Source organism: Passer domesticus, chromosome 4 (assembly GCF_036417665.1).
Source record: "Passer domesticus isolate bPasDom1 chromosome 4, bPasDom1.hap1, whole genome shotgun sequence".
Lineage (NCBI taxonomy): Eukaryota > Metazoa > Chordata > Aves > Passeriformes > Passeridae > Passer > Passer domesticus.
The window spans coordinates 43,684,723-43,701,358 of record NC_087477.1 but is presented as its reverse complement, the minus strand read 5'-3'; the positions used below and the strand labels follow the sequence as shown (position 1 = coordinate 43,701,358).

Sequence of the window (16,636 nt, the reverse complement as noted above, 5' to 3'; positions counted from 1 at the left end):
TTTTTATTTGTGAAATTTCCCAGGGATAACCATCTTTTCCTTACAAAACATACACTGCTAGTCCCAGGAGAAAACATGTTACACTTTTAGACATAAGTGGCTCTCAAAAATGCTGTGTCTTCAGACAGCAATCTACTAAACCTACTCAATTTCTAGATATGGCTCATTAACAAAGATAGCTCTTTGGGCTAATCCCACTCATATGTGTCAGCAAAATATTTTTTGCAGTAATACCAATTATTCTGGGCAGATCATGGGAAAATACTAGGGAGTGCTCCACATTCTCTACATCTTGCTTATTGGTGCTTGCTACAAGTCCTTAGGAGCGATTTTTAATTTTTTTTTTTTTTTTTTTTTTTTTTTTTGTAACAGATTGGAATTGTCATGTCCTTTACCCTAAAAAATAACAGTTTAAATATGCCTCGTGTTCATCATCCAGAGATGATAATAATTCCTTCAAATTAACCAAGCCTGCAGCTATAGAAAAGTGCCAGCTTTTCTGAAGCTCACTTTACCAATCCGGAGTGCTGGAATTCCCTTTTTTTGGGGGCATATGTATAGGAGGAGTGCCACAGGAATGTGAGGAATGCTCTCTTGGGCTTCACTCCTCAATCACTTCAGGGCACCCATTCCCTGCTGCTGCAGCCTAGCTTGCCTGACATCTTTATATCTCTACATCAAAACAGAGCTACCCACTCTATTTTAATATGCAATTATCTTTCATTTCAGACCTATTAGCTGTAACAGCACCAAGTCGAGTGTTTTGCTCTGGTTAATTTTTTGCTGCGCTGTCTGGTAACACAATACCTGTGATTCATAGGGATGTTTCACTTCAGAGAATGGGATTTCAGGGCTCTCATTGTATTCTGATCAGTGTCACAAATCTCAGTGGTTATAGATCTGTGTCGAAGGCCCATCACACACTACGTGAATTGTCATAAATGAGAATGAATGAAAGAATTGTACATAGAGAATTGTGTACAAAAATACTCAACAACATCTCAACAATATTTAAGGATGTGTTGTGTTAACACCTTTTTTTGTGTCTGTAAGCAACATATTTGTATAATGCAAATACTTCTGATTATTCATATCCTCCATGGTGGATACTAGGATGTCCTTTATGCTGGGCTTTTTCTCTTGCTGAAATCAGTCTAGTTATTTATGAATAGAAAAAATAATAATAATAAATCAGTAAATAATCATCAAGATTTGGAGTAAGGACTGTTATTACTTGAGAAAACATGCAATTATCTCTAGAAACCCCCATTTTTCACTACAAATATTCAACAAAACGTAATTTACAGTGTCAAATATTTTTGCAACTTACATTTTCTCTTAGTTTCACTGTCTTCTTGTTTTTCAGCTTCAACAAAAATCAGTATGATTTAAAATACACATATGTACCAGGATATGCCATTCATTTTGTTAATTGGCAACTCTTCAGGCTAGATAATACTCTTCAGGTATTACCTAGTCTTACCCTAATTTACAATGGATTGGGTTTTTTTTTGAGGGGGGTGTTTTTCTGGTCTTGTTAATACATTACAAAGGTTTCCTACCCATCTTACACCAGGAAACCAAGAGTTAACTATACACAAGCAGTACATATAATGTTGATATTTCAACAGTATGAAAAGGCTGCTAGACAAAATATGACAGCTCAGCATAATATCTTTTTGGATAGCTGTTATTTTATAGAAGTATTTTGCCTTAGAAATACAGGGTATCTCCCCTCCTGAATATATCCATTTCTTTCAGTGGTAATTTGAAATGGTCAGGTCAAACAGTTGCTAAAATGCTAAGAAAACAAATTCAGCAGTTGTGGGAGCATTTTGTTCATTTGCTAAACCCCATTTTTAAGAAGATACACTTCAAAAAGCTTGCACTTGGCTTAGCCACATGGCTTTCAATTCATTACACCTGTAGTTAGTCACCCACAGTTAAATGCTTGGTTTGCTTGGGATGCACCAATCTGTCCTGGTAAGAAATAAAGCATTGCCACTTTGTGGGAGTTTAGTAAGTTATATACAGTCTGTATGGTTGTAAGCCCAGGGATGCTCCTTTCTCCCATTTCTTGGGTAGGTAGTTGTTTCCATCTAGCTCCTGGAGATGGAAATGGCAGCTGCAGCAGATTCATGCAGTTAAACACCAGCCCTCAGAATTGCCCCTCTCCTTCCCAGATCTTTCCTGGCACCTTCTTGGCAACCATAAAAAGATACTTCCATAACCATTCATGGAGGTAGACAGTTAGAGGGGAACAGAGGTGCTGGCCTGCTGAACCCCTCCAGAGCTGACCATGAGAACAGTAGCCATCCCCTTTGGTCTGGGCAGAAGGCAACTTTGTAGGATTTTAAGTCAAGCATTAATTATTTTAGGTATGAGTAAGGCCACGACCAAGAGGAAATGATCTTTCCCTTCAAATAAGATTAGCCTCTATGCTCTCTCTTAAGGGGTGGCACCACTTCCAAGAATGACTCTCACCTTTTGGGATTTATACATGGCTGGGACTACTACCACTTGCAATTCCAGTTTTTAGTACCTTTTGCACTATGATGAAGGGCATGTGAGTTTGCTTGTTTGTTTGTGTGGGTGTTTTTGTCTGTTAATTTTTTACATAATATCCTCTGTTATTGTGGATATTTGTCATCCAGTAATCACTTATGTATGGACACAATATGGAACAACCACTCTGCATCTCTGATAGAAAGAAGGCTAACACAGACCATAGTAAAATAATCCTTGAATGTTTACCCCTGGTTTTATGACCCTTTTATACTCATAAGATGTATGAAATTCTAAACATTACAAAAGAGAATCTGGCCTGTGCCCTAAAGGAAAAATCATCCTTTGTTTTTTTCTTGATGGAAAAATTGAAGAATTTTTGACTACTATAATGCATTTCACATATTTATTCAGAATTTGCCACTATTTGCATAGCTACATTTGGGAATATTTATCATTAAACTTCTGCTGTAGCTGCAGATGTATGCAAACCAGCTTTAGCTAGTTAGATTAATACTAGAGAAACAGCATGTACTGTCCAAGTATTTACATGATCTTGGACAGGAATTCACAGTCCACAGAGCGTTCCCTTCAGCTGTACTGATAAAGGTGCCCAAACAAAAGGAAAGGTGGCTGTACTGCAGCAGCACCCAGGAGGCATAGCAGGAGGCCTGTGCTACACACTGTGTGAGCACTGAACAAATCAGCAGCAACTCTTGAAGGTCAGGTGTGTTTCTGAAGCTCTGGAACATCTACACAAACTTCCTCTGTGCTTGTGACCATGGTACAGGTCTGCCCCTCATCCCTCAGGAGCAAAAGTGGTGATGGGAGGTCTTCTATCCTGGCACCCCCACTGGGAAGGTGTGCTCCAGATCTCAGGTCAACATCCGCCCCAGCTTCTCCTTCTGTGAAAAGAAACAAAAAACTAGCAACTAAACTTCTTCGGTATTCTGAGATATAAAGAAGCACAGCAACATGCTGTTTCTTGTAACAGTAGCAGCAGCATTTTGAGGGTTTTTTTAAAACAGAAAATGAACCACAGAGAGAAACAGTGAAATTGTATCTTTTGCCATTATCAGGATGTGTGGTGGAAGAGGCTGGTTCAGTGGGATGGTATGAAGCACACAGCAATAAGTCAGTGCTTTGGCCCTGGTGTGCTCTGGAACAGGCTGCCAGCGTGGAGAGGTGCTTGGTGTGGGTCTCAAATTGCACCTGCTACACAGTGACAAAGGTATCAGAGAGACTAAAGCAAGTGTTGTTTTAGATAGATGACACTTTCTGAATAATGTATGGGTTAAAAACCACAATCTGCTCCTTTCCAAATAGTCATCCATGAACTAATATAGGCAAGATATACTGTATTAGTATATAATTACAGCTGTTAATGTATATCATAACAGGTTCATGATCTATATATTTGGTGTCACATATACTTCTGATTATATATTTCAGTAAATGACATCCCAAAGAAGGAAAAAAATATTTCATTCTTACTCATTGCCTTTGAAATTTAAATTACTGAACAAATTAAAACCCAAACTTACATTTCAATGTTTTACACTTAAGCCAATATATTTCCTAAAAGAAAATACAAGCTTACTCTTTCTGAAATAACTACAATTGCATTATTTAAAACAATCTTTTGAAGTTTCTACAACCCAAATATTACATGATTGGGCCAAAATATCATAAATAGAAATTGTCTAAAAGTCAAATATAGATGGGATTACTATTTATTCAAAGCTGGCCAAGTCTTTAAAATCATTTAATTCATACATATTAATGATAGATAGCCAGATGATCATTATTATCCAACAATACTGCTTTTCATAAAACACTCGACAATAAAGTTACCTAATAAATCATGCAGAATGATCAATAAAATATGTAAAGCTTTGCTAGGAAAATGAAAAGCATAGGAGATAGGAACTTTATTCCTGCACCAGGATATAAAATATTTATATGAGAAAAAAATATTGTTAACATTGTTATTAAGACCTTTTGCTCTAAGCATGCTATTTTCAGTACTAGGATTGTTTACTAATTACCTAATTTTCACTGGCTGCCATCAGAAACTTTTTCATTTTTCAAAAGTCATATATATTATATATTATATATTATATATTATATATTATATATTATATATTATATATTATATATTATATATTATATATTATATATTATTAAAGCATTTGTCTTCAGCTTGTACTATCTATTTCAAAAAATATGAATATATTTATAACTTCTGGCATTACTGGAGGGCATTATTCTACAAATTGATTTTACAGCTGGTAGCATTTTTCCATAATGAATTATTGATTAATTATTCCAGCTATTGCCTGTCCTCGCTCCAGCACCAAGCACTGCTTGCTGCACTGCACTGCTAAGCCAGCCCATGCTAGAGCTACTCCTTGGACTGAGTCCCCAAACGCCACATTCCTGTCAGTTTTCACCTCTTTACTCCTGTCAGCATCTTCCACAGAAATCATCCACGCTCCTCCCTGCTGAACACACTGTGGTGAATCACAAACACGTTCCAACATAATAGTCCCGGCACTTATTAGAAGAGCATTTGCATTTACATTGCTTCCTAACAGCCTTTATAAATTATTGCTTTGCCTTGAAATTAATAGTCATTGTGGATAATGTTTATGTGGCTCAGCCTTCTTCATCCTTCAGTCACCATTTAGATCTGTTCAAAGCATATGGGGATGTGTGGGTGTGTACTTAAGTGAATGTTTCTCTGCTGTGCATACATATCCTGGCAAAGCATATTCACACCTATATCATAATGTGACAAGTACTAGGTACCAATTTAAATAGATAGAATCAGCTTTAAGTTCAGTGGATTCTATAAAAGTTGGTATTTTTGTTACTTACAAATTAGTGATACCATACTCCATCGATTTGTGTTCCATCTATTCTTCCAGGAAGAAACTATCCAGTAACTGAAATAAAAGAGTTTTAAAATCCAATTCTAGTCTGTCCAAAGAAAACATATTCCAGGTAAACGGACACTGAGTTAAGCTACCAAGGTGATCTAAGCTTATCGTGAAATTGTTTTGATCATTCTGGACAATTTAATGACAATATGCCTGACCTTCTGTGTGCAGAGCTCCTCACTGAACCTGTACTCAAAGAATATTCTTAATAGACAGATCATAAAAAAATTACACACTTCAGGTTCAAAATGCTATTATGACCAAATGTGTTTCGTAGATTCTACAGTCTTTGTTAATGTCAGCAGTGAAAATTAAGACTTTGTATTCCTTTCCTTTTGTAATAAATTTAATACAAAGAGATCCCTATTTCCACTGTAACTTTCAGCTTCTGTAGAAATGCATAATGATAAATTCAAGGCTAAAATTCAGTTGGAGCAAGAAATCCTCCAGTAACACAAAAACAGAGACGTGAAGGACCAGACAAAAATAAGCAGTACTGCACTCTTAAGCAGTCACTAGCTCTGAGGTAGAAGTTTACACAATGTATTCCCTGTGTTTCTTGGATCTAAGACAGACAGCAACAACTTATCACTTTCCCTCAGGGTTTTTATGTTAATTTTGTTATTTGTTTCATTTATGTAACAGATACTCATAATACTCCTTAAACATTCAGCAGCTAGCTGTGATAAACACTATCTTCCTGCTCCTGCAACAACTGATTTGTGCTGTGAACATGCACCATTGCCTTCTTGTGCCACTGGTGGAAGAGCATGGGAACACACTGTCTGTTTCACTTTTCCTTCCTAGAAAAAAATTAAAATAAGAAGATAAAGCCTCTTTGTTGCTGTGCTTAGCAGAGCAAGTAGCAGAGGGAAGTTGCAGATGAAGATCTGTAGCCAGCCAAGTATATCTTGTAAATAAGTTTTCTAGGTCAGGAAGAGAAACTGACATGTGGGAAGTAATTGGACAGAAAGAGGTAGTTGAGATTAACGCTTTGTGGCAAATAGATGACTCTCTGGGAAGATGTAACTTTTGGAAAATAAAGAAACTCTCAAAGAATTTGTTGGAGGAAGCTATTTGCCAAGAATTTTTTGTTGTTGGGATTTTTTTTGTTTTTTTTTTTTTTTTTTTTTTTAGCCACTTACAAGACTACTGACATGTGCTGGCACCTGACTGGCATGACAAGAGCCCTGTGCACTGCCACTGTAACCACACTCCTGCTATCCATATTTAAATTTTACCTCTCTTCCTTCAGCTCAAGCTAGCTGGAATGGAGACAGCCCTGTGTATTTAGTCTTTGGGATAAGGAAGTCTTGAAATACTTCACAAGTACCTTCCTGCAAATAAACTGGAGGGTGGAGATCGGCATCCACATGCTCTTGTTTGTGTGCAAGCAGCATGCACATGAGGAAGCAGATTCTTTGGTGGGAGAAGAGTTCCTGAGAAGAGTTCCAGATCATTCTCCTGCCTTGGTGTGTCTTTGTTTTACAGCCCAGGTCCTCATCTGATTAAAGCCCCTGTCTTTCAATGAGACCAACAAAATTCTGCTTGTTTAAAACAGCTAAGCACCCTCTCCCTGCCTCTGATCCCTGCTGGGCTTTTAGGGAGTTCTCACAGTGCTGCAGCAGAGGATGGTCTCCAGCTAAAAGAAAAATGCACTGCTTGAAGCCCCCGGAGAGAGCCACCTCTCTAAGGTGCACTGGGCTGTGCCAGGAAGAGCTGCATGACGAACCACAAAACAATCTTGCCCCTGTTTGCCCAATGGCGACATCTGTGTCTCGTTAGCGATGCACGAACTGTTACAATAGTTCTTCTCTCAGGTGGAAGTGAGCTGTATAACTTCATTCCGTTGATGTGAGTAGCTAACAATGTTGCCTCGAGCCTTTGCATTACTACTGCATTCAGGTATGAGCTTAGATTCCTCTTGCTATGGAGCAGAGGAGTTGAAGCACAGAGGAAAATTTTAATTAATCTGTCTTGGTCCCTTGTGATACAAAAATATTCTCAATGCTGCAGAAGTCAAGTATTTACAAGGATACTTTGTTTATTTTCAAATAGACTTTCTGAAGTTTTGTTTGAAATACCTGTAATCCTTAACCCACACTCATCACTAATACACTCCCAGTGAGGGTCCTTCTCACTTTATATGTAAATCTCTGATGCAGTTAGTGGGTTGATACTGCTGGTCAATAATACAATAATAAATACAATGGATTAAAACCACATATAGCAGACCTTCAAAGTGCAAAGAGGGGCCTTTCAAGCAAAAAAAAAAACAAAACAAAAAAACCAAAAAAACCCCAACCCCAACCCCCCCCCCCAAAAAAAAAAAAATCAATAATGCTACAGCTATTCAGTTCATACTGAAGTTAGGTGAAGTATTTTCCTACTGTGGTTAGATCTTAAAAGATCTGTGCATGTGGGAATTAAGTTGTACTTCACTTTGTGGGAGCCTCAAACCTGAAGGTTCCAAGGCTAATCTTGTGGAAAATAAGAAAGGAATTTGTAGGTGGATGAAGGTGTTATGGTATTTGAGAAAAATTGGACTACAGTGGCCTGAACCCATTCTGCAGTGCTTGCAAATCTTTATTTCAGTAAACTTTAAAGTGAAATAAAAGTGCTGAAGCTATCCAAAGCAATGTATAGCTTTGAGCTATTCCCTAAAATAACTCACAGTATGAGCACATGTATGTATTTTCTCCAAAACTATACAGGTAAGTCATGGCCGTGAGAAAGCATCTCTTAACCTTAACCCAAATTATTAAGGTTAAATCATATGGTATCTCCATCTTCTAGCAGGCATTTGCATCTCTTTTAAAAGCAACTGAAAATAGTTAATTGGCCTAGATGCACTCACTTGCACAATTATAAAGTGAAATCAGGTAGCTGGCATTAAAGGCTAAGGATGTAGGAGCCATAAAAATGTGATAACTTGTTCCACTTGTAATTTCCCTTAAGAAAAATCTCACTAATTTATGTGCCCATAATTTCCCTGAATTTACCTGAAACACTGTAGAGTAGTCATAAAACCAGAAAATTACTTGCTTTTCCCTTTTCTCCAGAGTACTTTGTGGGTCCAGATATCTTTCTCAGGGAAACAAGAGGGAGATAAGATGGAACATCAAAGTATTCTGGGGAAAAAAAAAAAAAAAGAAACTTTTTGGGGTTAAAAAATCCAATCCTTCACCCCACTGTATTCAGCACCAACCATCCAGTCCTACATGACACACCAGAGAGTTCAATTACACTCAAGATCTTCCTGAGAAGCTGCAGAGTCCTTCATTCTATTGACATAACTGTGCAAGTATTCACTCTGTGAAAAAAACCCCAATAATCTGAAAGAACGAAAAGCTGCATCAAAAAATAAGGAAGACGGAACAGAATTAAAAGATACATTTGCTTTAGCCTACCAAGCTTTACCCTCCTCAGGGCTTGGGCTAGACATGCTATTTGCAGTCTGTTTACCCAGAAAGCATAAAGTGGGAGCATGTCTGTGGTACAAACCCTTGTGCCTGCAGAGTTCCCCAGCTAGCCCTGGCTGGTTTATTCAGAAGAGCCTCACCATCGCACAGCCTTATCAAATATTCCTCATGGGGCCAAGTTGGCTGCTGTTTTCCAAGCCAATTTTTCCAGCTACCTACGCAGGCCTTAAGGCCCAGTGAGGTTACAAAGACCTTAAATGATGATTATCAGACAGCCTTCAAGGTCTTGCAGACCTAGTTTAGCAACCACATCCCAGAGGGCCCTGGCCAGGTTACATGTGCTGGTCAACACTGGAAACTTCCACTGGCTTGTCTGTGCAAGGTAGAGCATGTAGCTCAGTCATGCCAGTAGAAGCTCAGTGCAAATACATAATTATAAAGATAACTTTTACTGCTACAGTTTACTTCATCCTCCTCACTAAGATGAGGTACAATGTTACAAGAATTTTCAGTGGAAGGGAGTTCATACTGGGGGTGTTCAGATTACTGGAGCTGTTTTAATTATAATCATGCAGTCAAAGCAGAGGAAAAAAATAATCCTGCACTGTCCTTTCAACTGAGAAGGCATTTTTCATCATTCTTCGTATAATCATTTCCCTCTGTTTTGAAGTATGGTTTGAGGCAAGTGCTCCAAATCTTCTATCAAATTCGAGTCTCTTTGACGATCCCTGCAGGCTCCAGTTCTGCTGTATTAATTGAAACTTAGTGCAGTAGTATATTTGGCCTCATAAATTTTAGAAATGCTGCATTTTTATCTAGTAGTACTATAACCTGAGATACATTTTAATTTTTGATGTCATAATCACTTCTTTCATGGGGAAAGGCATGTTGCCATGGTGAAGTCTTTTAACTTATTATTTTCATAGAACACATCACAGAAGAACATTAGGAAAGTGTAAATAATTCCTTCCTTTATAATGCTCACTGTGCTCTACATCTTTGAACAAGTTACTAACATGTGTCCCTCCTTGTTGTAACACACATAACAAAACTCGGGCACCTACCTTGTAGGGGTGTTTTGAGGGCTGGAGCTTGTAAAGTCCTTTTGAGGATGAAAAGCTTTATATGAGTATTGAGCACTAATCTCAGCCATGTGGACAAGCCGTGCACATTCGAAGTAAAAACCTTTCTAATAACATCCATCTGCATCTTGAATACAAGAAAGAAATTGTAAGACAGCCTGTCAATGATCAAGGCTTTTTCATGCAGCTCACCCTACTGTTTGGCAGCTGGCCAGCTCAGAGAGCCTACAGAGGAAAATGGCTCCGAAGGGAAAAATGTGCATGTTAAGCAGAGGACAGCTTTTGTGAAGGGTGAGAAAAAACAAGACAAATACCCCTGAATACCAAAGTGCTCTCTGGTACATGAAGGAATGAAGTGAGACAAACTGTAAGGAAGAAACTACAGTAGGCAGGAGCCTTCTCTTCTCGCTAAAGATAACTCAAGCCTGTTTGCACTAAACTGGTGAGATAAAACACATTTCCACTTAAGGACCAAGACTGCTTTACATTAAGGATGTTCCTTTGGAGAGAGGCTGGGAGAAGCCAGGGAAGGATTTATTTGGAACTGCAGCACTCAAACCAACCAAGAATGCATGTCAGCCTTCAAAACTCTATTAATGACATCATAAAGTCTTTCAAAATAGTTAGCGAAGCAATACAGTAGGATCCGAGCATGCTGAGGGGATCTGAGCAGCTCTTCTTCAGAAGGAGTGATTTTTCTTCAGTGGGACTTATCTCACTGGCAAAGGCACTATAGCTCAGGGCACTGGCTCCCTTCTGTTACAAGCCCCTGTGCAGAGGCATCAGCAAATTCTTTTGCCTGATATATATATATACACACACATATATGTATCCAATGTCAGAATTAGCCCCCTTACTTCCTCTCACCAGTCATCTACAGATTCATTTCACTCAAGCTGTGCTCCAGCTGTACAGCATTGCAGTGCTGCAACAAACATATGGAGTTTCAGCCAATAGTCCTCCTTCACTTCCTACAGGCTTTTAGTCTCTCTTTTTCCCTGCAATGCTTTGTGCACTACCTCAGATGTAGCAGCATTTAATTAAAGTAAAATATGGGGGAATTAAACTAATAACAAGAAAATCTTAATCTATCATCCTACCTTTAGAGAATTTTGTGTGGAAAGATTTCTAGTCCTCCATTAAAATGTTTACCTGAAAGAGATTCCTCCTCTAATAAATCACCTTTATATTTAGATAGTACCTTTTATTCTGACAGCTTGTCTTTACTGAAAAGTTGATTCCAATCATGACTCCTGTGTAGCCTTTAATTCAAATTCCTGCCATTTAGAAAGAACCCAAAACTAAATATTTAAGCAGCTTTTAATTCACATTATCTTGCCACAGATCAATTTAGCACAACTCATCAACTGCTAACATGATCAATAATTAATGTGACTGCAGGTCATCTGCTTCAGAGTTCTGTTAGTCTTTGTTATGTCTTCCTGCAGGTTGCTCCATGAGCCCATGGAAAACAGACCAGCTCTTCCATGGCTCCCTGGAGTGAAATCCATAGAGGAGCTCAGTCCACTGAAAAAAGAAATAAAAAATCCAAGGAACCAAACCAATTTAAAAAAACCCCAAACCCCACACCAAAGCAAAAGACTTTAAATATGCTCTCAGAAGTGTTCATGATCCAACAGGCAAGCCCTGGTGAATTTCCCTACTGTGGTGTATTGTGTTACTAATCCCAACATTTGATTTCCTGAGCTCCCCCTCTCCACAGCAGGGATGGCAGAGGAGCACATGTCCACATCTCAGCTGCTCTAGTACAGGGCCTGGCATCTGGAGCCAAAGTCTTTGCAGCTGAAATTGAGATGGCATACTGTGGACTGAAACAAAATTGTTCACATAGGTAGGGGATATATGTTGTTCATTTTGAAGCTCTTTTAAAACAAAATGAGCAACAAAGCCTACACAGATAGAAAAAGCAGACTATGTGCTGCCTCATATCTCCCTCCATCTCTGAAACAGACCTCTCCAACCACACAGATTATTTGTCAGGCCTGAGGAAGCCCTCATGTCCACCATGTGGCTGCCTCAAAACTGCATGTACTTCTGTAACGTGTTTTACTGACTTTGCTGTTCTTGCTGCTGCTGAAATTTTTGAAATCATGTGATTTAATCTGCAGTGCAATGACATAGCAGCTGTATTTTCTCATCTTCTCTCTTTCTGTGATTTATTAGGCTTTTTCTACACAAATTACAAGCATGGGAAGTAGAAGGGTGTTCTTTGACAACTGTGGACCACCATCAGTTGTGGAAGAAGTCTGTGTAGCATAAATACAGACAACAAAAATAAAAAGTAAAAAATTAAAAAACAAAAATAAAGGTTACCTCCCTTCTTGTGTGCAAACCCGCAGCAACATAAGCACACCTAACCAGCATGGCATCACTTGTGTAAGTAAAACACCTCTTCAAGTGCACTGCTATTTTCAATGGCTACACTTTTTCATGAACACAGGGGCTTGAGGATGAAGCCAGCCTTCGAGCCTAGCTGTGTGTGCTGTCTGCAAGGCACCCAGCCCAGCATTGCAGGTGACAACAGGAGGCTGTGACCAGGCTCTGGATGTGCCTGGCAGAGGCTGAGTGTGCTCCCAGCCCTGCATGACAGAGCACGAAAAAATGTGGCTTGTGGGAAAGTAAAGGGAGGAGGAGTGAAAATGGGAGACCAGACTCCCATTTGAGAGGAAGAGGAAGAGAGACTTCCCACTTGGGAAGAGGAAGAGAGACTGAGGCAAGTCACACTGGGAGGAGCAGTTGAAGGGTCAAGAGAGGACAGCAGCAAAATGTTGATGAACAAGTAACCCTTGGTGATTCAAAGCCAGTGCCCACCAGCTCAGCTCTTACTCAGAAGATCAGCATGTGCCAGTGGGCATGCATAGGCAGGCACTGCCAGTCAAATGCTCTGGAAGTGCCCTGTAGGGATCTTTGGGGGAAAGAAAACTATTAAAGTGACAATAAAGACGCTTCACTACAAAAGTCAGAGCTGCCACATATGCTTAACTAGAGTGTAAGGAACACTGATATTCTTGATTATTCATTAATTAGAAGTTTATTTCAGATGTGGTTGGAAATATACTGGAAATCTCTTGCTGAGCATTTTCATGTTATATGTAGTATTGCTGAAGCATTGAGGGCTTATATTGTGTCATACCAGTCCCTTTAGATTCACACACACAGAAGCGGCTTGTGCCCTAAGGTGGTTACAAGTGAAAAAAAATCAGGAGACAACAGATGGAACCAGCAGCTGGAGGATTGGCAGAAATCAAGGCATCTCTGACAGGCATGCCAGACTTTGTTTGGGGCTCCTTTGTTCCATACCTTTTGCCAGCACCAAAAAACACAAATCTCAACAAAATTACTGGGTGAATCATAGAAAAAGCAACTCTAGAAAAAGACCTGAGTGTCCTCACTCAGATCAATTTCATGCACTGGAAGACCCTGAAGAACCACAGGTGCTGCCCCTGATCCACCTTTTTGGACACAGACCCCCTGACACAGCAAACAGCAGCTGAAACCCAGGAACCCAGTCTCTACAACTCCAGTTTCCTGCAGACAAATAATTCAGTTGTCAGTGGGCAGTCTCCAGCACACTTATTAAATGCAGGCAAACAGATGTGGGCCTCACCTGGAGCCAGCTCCCCAAGGGCACCTGCAGGGGTTGCTTCCCCAGGACTGCCACCCTGCCACAGTGTGGGGACCAGGCTAGGCCAGCACCAGGGAAACAGGCAAGGGACTGACATGTCACAGTGCACCAGGGGAAGAGCAAGCAGCCTCTGTGGTGATGGACACACACCCCACTGGCACCGTGCAGCAGGGGCTGGACCCAAGGAGATGCCACACCGGCCACTCTGCCACCACTGAGCATCACAGGGAGACACACAGGGAGTAGGGGATGGTGCTGGGATCTGGAGCCCCTTGCACAGCAGGGATGCTGCTTCAGCCTGGAGCAGGACTGCAGCTGCCAGGGACACAGGGCAGGAGAAGCATGACTGTGTACCTGCACTGCCAGTGTCTGTGCAGTGGGGTAAACAGGACAGGGTGGTGATTAAAGCACAGGCAGCACAGTAAAGGAAGATTAAGCTGTGACATGAAATGTATGTTAAATGGCAGCATAGTCTTTGTTTCATGACAGTCTGATGCCTAAAAAGAAAAAAACATATTTTTGATGTTCGCATTTTTCCTATCAAGTATCTGGGTACTTTTCAACCACAAGGGATTATTTATTGTGTGCTAGGCACATAAAGGCATGCACACCTAGGGACAATAACGTGAACTGGATGTTTTTTCAATGTGGAAGCTTTTATGCCTTGCCCAGCAGTTCTCATTCATTACTGAGAAGCATGCCCTGCACCTCCATATTCAAGAAAAAGCCCTGGCAGTGTTCAAGGAGAAAATGAGGTTCTGCTCCAGGGGCTGAATGAAAACCTCCTGCTGGGCATCAGCAAGGATTTCTCAGGGTTTCTAGTTAAAAGCAGCTTCAGAGGTGTTATCCTACTACAGCTCCATTTGAATTTCAAATGTACAAGTGTAAACGAGCAGAACCCAGAATATAATTGATGGGCTAACAGAAATATGTATCTTCATTAAAAGAATTTGTATGTGTTTTGGAAACTGCTTTTACATTATAGTAATGGTTTGTGTATAGACTCATGCTTAATAATGATTTTATTTAGAGACTCATGCATTTCAGTGTACTTATATCTTGTAATAATTAAAAAAGAATTGCACAAATTGTGTGTCAATATTCTATTACTTTCTTAAATACCAAAATACTGCAACCAATATCTGGATAGTATAAATTGAGTTGCAATATGGTATATGTGCTCCAATAGCACGGAACATATGAGTATGTGCTCTTCAAACTATACACAGCAGAAGCTTCTACTATTGAGGTACAAGTCACAGGAACATAAAATCAGTAGTTTGGGGTCAGATTAAGAATTCATATCATCTAATATCCTTGCCAGAATTGCTCTTAAGTCTCAATCACAGGTTTTTACCTTACATTTCCCTTGAGCCAAAAAGGTGACTCGATTTAGCTATGAGCTGTGTGAAAAAAAGAATTCCCTTTGATATTTAAATATGTTTCTAGGAATTTAATTCTAAGTTTTGGCTTATGAAGTGTTGCTACTGCTCCTTATTCATCTTCAGAAAGGTCATTATTTAAGAGTTCTCTATCAGACCCTTTTCAGTCATTTCTGAGAGAGACCAGGACATTTCTGTCAACATCCTGAGGAGAAATGAAGTCAAATACACTGACTTTGATTCTAGATTACCATTAGTTTTCAGTTTGTAAGATTAACAGAATGGCACAGGTAGATAAATACATCCACATCAACCCCTTTCTGTATCTTTTCTCTTTTTAGCAGATTATTTCATGAGATTGAGAAGAGTGGGGAATCAGAATTGCACAACATATTTAAGGTATAGGTGCAGCACCAATATATTCAGTGCTATAATATCTGGAGGTTATGCTGAACTGTCTGTTCACTAAAAGCCAATATGATACTGTCCCCACTCCTTGTCAGAAGGAGCACACAGTGGTGAAATTGCAGAGTAAGTTGTATAAATAGCACCCAGAGACGAAAACAGCTTGTCAGTTTACCTACTCAACTCTTCTGCAGCATTGTTAATACCATTAAAAATACTGAGCATGTTTCAGAAAAAAATGTCAAGTTGGATAACCTTATTTCAATCCAACTACTGTGCTACCATGCTATCCTAAGAGGTTTTTCTGCCAAAGAGCTTTTCTACCCTGCTTTCTATCTAATATCATGGTAAGGCTGCTGTTATTCTCAGTAGATGGTGGATTACACTCTCTTAGGGGCATAGGCTTTCTGTAGAAAGCACTTTTCCTGAGAAACTTATCTTGGGAAGTGCTTTGGACTCTTCTTGCTGACTGTCTTTAATCCAGTAATGTCACTACAGTATTGTGTGACACGGGCATCACTCCTGTGAAAGGTTTGTGCCAGGCAATTCTGAGACGAGGAACAGTCAAAGTTATTTTTAAAGCACCAGAAGTAACTTAATCTCAGCAACATAATCGCTAATCAAGAATGCACAGCTTGCTATTAGTGACACTGATACCTTGTAAAAGGAAAAGTAAAATTCACCTGATTATTTATAGAGTTCTGTTGCATGTAGCAAAGCAAGTGTGTTATTGCAGATTTACAAGTTAGCAAGTGGTTCATAATTAGCATATTATTCATATGCAGCATAGGACTCTTTAGATAAAGAACCAAATATCTATGCTCAGAGTTCCTAATATTCCAGATAGGTTTATGCTTACTGTTCCATTTCCAGTGGTTTAAAGATAAGAAGATTATTTTTTAAAATCCCTTAAATAATTCCTTGAAAATAAAATGGGATTTATTTACGCCATAGTATCTGTAAGCTTCTTGGTTCTGATTTCAACAAAATATAGTACTCCCTTGCCATGATCCAATTTTTAAAAAAATAATGCACTCACATACCTCTACAGCTGTGTCCTAGAATTTCTACTGATCTCCTGATCCAGCTCACAACCCTGAGGTCAAAAGGGGCTTGACCTTCTCATACAGCCTCAAAAACCATCTTCTCAAGGAAGCAAAGATGGTAAACTAAGTAATAAACCTGACCAAGCTGGACTTATTCACTATATCATTTCTGTTATTCTCATACAGCATTCTGATTAACTGCTTGA

The 16,636-nt window shown here is 39.4% G+C and overlaps 1 long non-coding RNA gene across 5 annotated transcripts in view; it reads right to left on the bottom strand.

Moving 5' to 3' along the window:
* Positions 1 to 329: 329 nt before the first annotated feature.
* The window catches only part of LOC135299103 (uncharacterized), a 43,434-nt gene continuing 27,127 nt past the window's right edge, over positions 330 to 16,636 (bottom strand). For 4 of the 5 annotated variants that reach the window (XR_010361149.1, XR_010361152.1, XR_010361151.1 and 1 more), the window contains 4 exons: positions 9,934 to 10,078; positions 8,450 to 8,578; positions 5,386 to 5,453; positions 330 to 3,410 (listed from right to left, as the gene is read on the bottom strand). This is a non-coding gene — a long non-coding RNA (uncharacterized LOC135299103). Of the gene's footprint in view, positions 3,411 to 5,385; positions 5,454 to 8,449; positions 8,579 to 9,933; positions 10,079 to 13,579; positions 13,643 to 16,636 lie in introns of those variants that run through there. The other variant, XR_010361148.1, reaches the window with a different exon arrangement.